A 5967-nucleotide genomic window follows, 5' to 3' on the forward strand; every position below is an offset into this window, starting at 1 on the left:
TGTTCCCGTGTTGCTTGGCTGTGGTGTAGGCCGGCAGCTGTAGCTCAGACTGGACCCCTAGTCTGGGAACCTCCATATGCCGTGAGTGTGGCCCTAAAAAGTAAAAAAAAAAAAAATCAAAGTTAAAATAATGGATGCATGTCATTGTACATTCTTACAAACCCAAAGAATATATAACACCTAGAGTGAACCCTAATGTCAATTATGGACCTTGGGTGATTATGATATATCAATGTAGGCTCATTAATGGTGGCAGAGGTACAACTCTGGTGCAAGATGTTGATAATAGGGGAGGCTATGCCTGTGTGGGAGGAGGGAAACATCTGTACCTTCCCCTCAATTTTACTGTATAACTAAAACTTTAAAATAATAGTCTTTTTAAAAAATCAAAGTACTTTCCTTATACCAAGTGATTTAATAGTATTTGCAAAAATTAGCAGGACAGTAATAACATACAAACTGCATATATGCTATCACAGATCTATGAAATATCAATGTAACAGGTATACAGTGTATTTGCATATATGCAAGCAAGTTAAAAATAAGCCAATGGAACTCAGCAAAATGTTTTTTTCCTGTGATGTGGGATTGCTGATTATTGATGCTTTCATCTCTGTGGTTAACTGTATTTTAATCACTTAGTAAAATGAATAGTATCTATTACATTTATGATAAAAAAACCTTCATCCCCTAAAAGCCTTGTTACTTATTAAATACACCAAATATACAAAACTTTATAAAGAGCTGCAAAATGGACACTTGTGTACCATACTATGAAGATTACAAACACTAACCTTGACAAATGCTTTGAGTCCATCCCCTTATTTCACAGTCCTTCCCTCCCCTTCAGGTGTAACTAATAACTAGAATGAGGTGTTTATACTCTCCATAAATAGCTTTATACCTTTATATTTTTACTAGGAATAAGAGCATCCTCAAAAATGTTATACACACACACATACTTATTTCATACTGTAGTTGCCCTTGTCTTCCATTTGACAACTTGATTTAATATTACAAGTTTCAGATGTATATATAACCTAAATCTTATAAGTCTAGGGTATTCATTTTTTTCTGCTATGTAATATTCCACTGTAAGAGTGAATCACAACATATTTTTTGGACCACTATTGATGGACATTTTATTCTTTCCTACAGTTTTGCTGTCACAACCAGTTCTGAAATGAGCATTATCATAGATGATTGTATCTGCCCAAATGCTGGATATTCTCTAGTTCTGTGCTACCCAAAGTGTGATCCATAGAATAGTAGTTGAACATTGCATGGTGAATTAGTGTTCTCCAGAGAAACAGAGCCGATAATGTGTGTGTGTGTGTTTGTGTGTGTGTGTGTTTTCTTTTTCTTTTTTTCTTTTTTGGCCGCCTTGTGGAATATGGAATTCCTGGACCAGGGATCAGATCCAGTCTGCACTTGTGACCTACACCACAGCTGCAGCGATGCGGGATCCTTAACCTGCTGTGCCCGGCTGGGATCGAACCTGCATCCCAGTGCTCCAGAGATACTGCTGATCCTGTTTTGCCACACTGGGGACTCTGTATTTCCTTTTTTCTTTCAGTTTTATTGAGACATAATTGATATACAACATGGTATAAATTTAAGGTGTACAGCATAATGATTCCACTTAACATATATTGTGAGGAGTTCCCATCGTGGTGCAGTGGTTAACAAATCCGACTAGGAACCCTGAGGTTGCGGGTTCGATCCCTGGCCTTGCTCAGTGGGTTAAGGATCCAGCATTGCCGTGAGCTGTGGTGTAGGTTGCAGATGCGGCTCAGATCCCACGTTGCTGTGGCTCAGGCATAGGCTGGCAGCTACAGCTCCGATTCGACCCCTAGCCTGGGAACCTCCATATGCCTCGGGATCGGCCCAAGAAATGGCAAAAAGACAAAAAAACAAAACAAACAAACAAACAAAAAGCATATATTGTGAAATGATCACCGCAGTAAGCTTATTTAATATCCATCCCCTCATATAGATACTTTTTTAAAAAGCAGTTTTTTTCCCCTTGTGATGAGAACTTTCTGAATCTAATCTCTTAGCAACTTTCCAATATACCATATAGCAGTTTTAACTATTGTCATCATGTTGTACCTGACATTCCTGGGTATTTATTAATCTTATAAGTGGAAGTTCGTACTTTTTGACAACCTTCATCCAATGCCCCCAACCTCTCAAACCTCATTTCTGGTAACCACAAATCTGGTCCCTTCTTCTATGAGCTTTTTTAAAGATTCCACATGTAAGTGAGATCATACCGTATTTTTCTTTCTGTCTGACTTATTTCACTTAGCATAGTAATGCCCTCAATGTGTACCCATGTTGTAGCAAATGGCAGGATTTCCTTCTTTTTTAAGGCTGAATACACATTATACTTGTGTATGTATATACACATTTTCTTTTCCCATTCACCTAGTGATGGACACTTAGGTTATTTCCATGACTTGGCTATTGTAAATAATGCTGCAATGAATATGGAGATGCAGATATCTCTTTGATATCATGACTTTGGTTCCTATGGATATATGCCTGAAAGTGGAATTGCTGAGTCATATGGTAGTTCTATTTTTAATTTTTTGAGGAATCTCTATACTCTTTTCCACAGTTGCTGTGTCAATTTACAATCCCACCAGCCATGTACAAAGCATTTATTATCTCATCTTTTTTTTTTTTTTTTTTTTTTTTAGGGCTGCATCCTCGGCATATGGAGGTTACCAGGCTAGGGGCCAAATCGGAGCTACAACTGCTGGCCTCAGCTACAGCCACAGCAATGCAGGATCCGATATGCGTCTGCCACCTATACCACAGCTCATGGCAATGCCAGATCCTTAACCCACTGAGAGAGGCCAGGGATCGAACCTGAAACCTCATGGTTCCTAGTCAGATTTGTTAATCATTGTGCCACAACAGGAACTCCATTATCTCATCTTTTTGATGATAGCCATTCTAACAGACATGGGCTGATGTCTCACTGCATAATGATTTGATTTGCATTTCCCTAATGATTAGTGATGTTGAACACCTTTTCATGTATCTCTTGGCCATCTGTATGACTTCTTCGTACAAATGCCTAATCAGGGCCTTTGTCCATTTTTTTTTGACTGTACCTGTGGCATGTGGAAGTTCCTGGGCTGGTGATCAGACCAGCACTACAGCTGCAGCAACGGTGGGTCCATGAGCTGCTACACCACATGGGAACTTCCTGTCCATGTGTGTGTGTGTGTGTGTGTGTGTGTGTGTGTGTGAAAAAATCTTTTTATTTTAAGAAAAAAAGTAGTTAAAAAAAATCTAACAAGTTTCACTTAGCAAAATACACCTGAAAGTAAATCACAGTACAAAGAAAGTAAAGGCCTCTCCAATTCCTACATTATTAGTAATGTGTCTCAACTTTCAAAACTAACTTTTAAAAAGCTTAAACTTAAAAGATTTTAAGTGAAAATGAACTAAAATGAACAAACATGAGAAACATTCCTCTTTGAATCAAGCATCTAGCACCTCGAGATTTCCAAAAAGCATACCTCCTCAATGTGTTCATGGTGATGTGCTGTAAAAGATCCACCAACAGTTCCCGTTGTGGCTCAGCAGGTTAAGAACTTGACTAGTATCCATGAGGATGTGGGTTCAATCCCTGGCCTCAGCAGTGGGTTAAGGATCTCTCCGGCATTGCCATGAGCTGTGGCGTAGGTCGTAAATGTGGCTCAGATACTGCATTGCTGTGGCTGTGGTGTAGGCCGGCAGCTGCAGCTCTGATTCAACCCCTAGCCTGGAAACTTCCATATGCCACAGGTGCAGCCATAAAAAAATAATAATTAGGGAGTTCCCATCATGGCACAGTGGAAGTGAATCCAACTAGGAACCATGAGGTTCTATCCCTGGCCTCGCTCAGTGGGTTAAGAATCCAGCATTGCCATGAGCTGTGGTGTAGGTCACAGATGTGGCTCAGATCTGGCATTGCTATGGCTTTAGCCTAGGCTGGCAGCAACAGCTCTGATTTGACCCCTAGCCTGGGAACCTCCATATGCTACGGGTGGGGCCCTAACACATTTAAAACTACTTTAACTCAGATAACATCACTCCAGAAGTGTACTACCAATATGTTAATTGAGAAAAGCCGAAAATAGTCTTAGTTTACTCAATATCACAGGCTAGAAGAAAGTTTGCATTAGAAAACATTGAAGAGGTAAGTTTTTAAAATCCAGATTTCACAAACTCATGGTGTAAAATGGGTCCCACAGCTTCCTCTAGAGTAACAACTGCCTTTCACTGCTTGTTGGCTGCCTGTGAAAATTTGATTGAAATAACTCAAAAGCTATGACAAAACTAGTCATATCTAACCATGCCATTCTGCCACCATAGCCAGTCTCATAGCAGCCCCTCACAGACTGGATCTCAAGGCCACCATATATGGACTGGGTTGGCACCCCCATGCCTTGCTATATGGCTGCTATTCTCCTCGCTATATGGCTGCTATATGCCTCATTGCTGGCCCCTGTTGTGGAATTCAAGAAAAGTTCCATGTAACTTTGTTGCTTGTTGGCCCTGTGTTTGGATATGGCTGCTATGTCTTCGTGGATGGCAAACTCGCTTATCACTCTTCCATCAGGGCCAATCCCAGTATGGACTCTCACAGGGTTGAGTGAAGAGAAGAAGCTGTAAATGTCATTCTCAGTATAGCAGCCCCCCTCAAGTGAATGCAGTGTCCACTTGTGTTCTGGACAGTGAACTCACCATCTCCATACCTGTGGTCATATATCCTAGAGAGACAATAACTGAGGTCTCTTCCAAATAGGTTGCTAGTGAAGCTGTAGCCATCACTGAGGCCACTGTACTCCTCATATCCCCCAGAGCCTGCACAGTAGGCACCAGATCTCATCCTCTTCAGGTCTGCTTGCTTGCTTGCTTGACAATGCCAATAAATATATCTCCTGGCTGTGCCAAGTCAGTCATAGGGCCCTGGTCACTGCATGGACATAAACTTCAGAGGGGGATCTGAATATGACCTAACTTCTTCCCAACTGCTCTTGAACACCTCAATATACCTGTGCCCTATTATCTCCTTGCGCTCCCCTAGAGCTTTCTCAGCTAACTCCTGAGAGGCAAACTGCACAAAGGCTTCCCCTGTAATCTTGCCCTCTAGATCCATAGGCAATGTGATCCAAATTGGCATTATTTCCAACCCTGAGAAGAACTGAATGATTTTTTCCTTGGTGCATCCAAATAGGAGTCCTTGAAGCCACACAAAACCATCATTGGCATTGTTTGCACTCTTTGGACAACTGTGCTTCAACATCCAATCCATCTCAGCTCTGTGGGACTTGAACACCTCCATGTACTGGTGTCCCATGCTTCCCCTCTCTTTTTTAAGGGCCATTTTTACATCATCTTCTGATCCAAGTTCAACAAAAATGTCATCAATTCTGCCCGCCTTCTCAGCCCCACCACGAATTGTGCAGTGGGAGAGGAAATTTTGCACATCCTCAAAAGAGGAGGACCAGGGCACACCACAGAGCTTGACTACAAAACCTTCACCTCTCCCAGGGCCCAATATCATGGACACTTTTCAAGGCAGACATCAAAAAAGCTTGGATGCAGGTTTTTGTGGCTTTAAGAGCAACAGGGGATGCCCACAGTCAGTAACACTCCGGGTAGGTAATGAATCGTCTGCTAAAGGGAGCAGAACTTATTTCTATCTTCTTCAAGCAAGCATGGTTTACAGCCAGAGGACCCTCAATTCCACCCAACACTTAACGCAGAGGATTCCTGGGAAAGGCTAAGGGCATCTCCGTCTGTTATTTACCTGAAATTGAAACTTTTTACACAGCAAAGGAAACCAAAAAGAAAACAAAGACAACTTACAGAATGGGAGAAAATAGTTTCAAAATGATGCAATGGACAAGGGCTTAATCTCTAGGATATACAAGCAACTTATACAACTCAATAGCAAAAAAG

General features: G+C 41.3%; 1 pseudogene; it reads right to left on the bottom strand.

The window, feature by feature from the left end:
* Positions 1–4259: 4259 nt before the first annotated feature.
* On the bottom strand, positions 4260–5569 carry LOC125118082 (heterogeneous nuclear ribonucleoprotein F-like; annotated as a pseudogene).
* Positions 5570–5967: the final 398 nt, after the last annotated feature.

This window comes from Phacochoerus africanus, chromosome X (genome assembly GCF_016906955.1).
Source record: "Phacochoerus africanus isolate WHEZ1 chromosome X, ROS_Pafr_v1, whole genome shotgun sequence".
Lineage (NCBI taxonomy): Eukaryota > Metazoa > Chordata > Mammalia > Artiodactyla > Suidae > Phacochoerus > Phacochoerus africanus.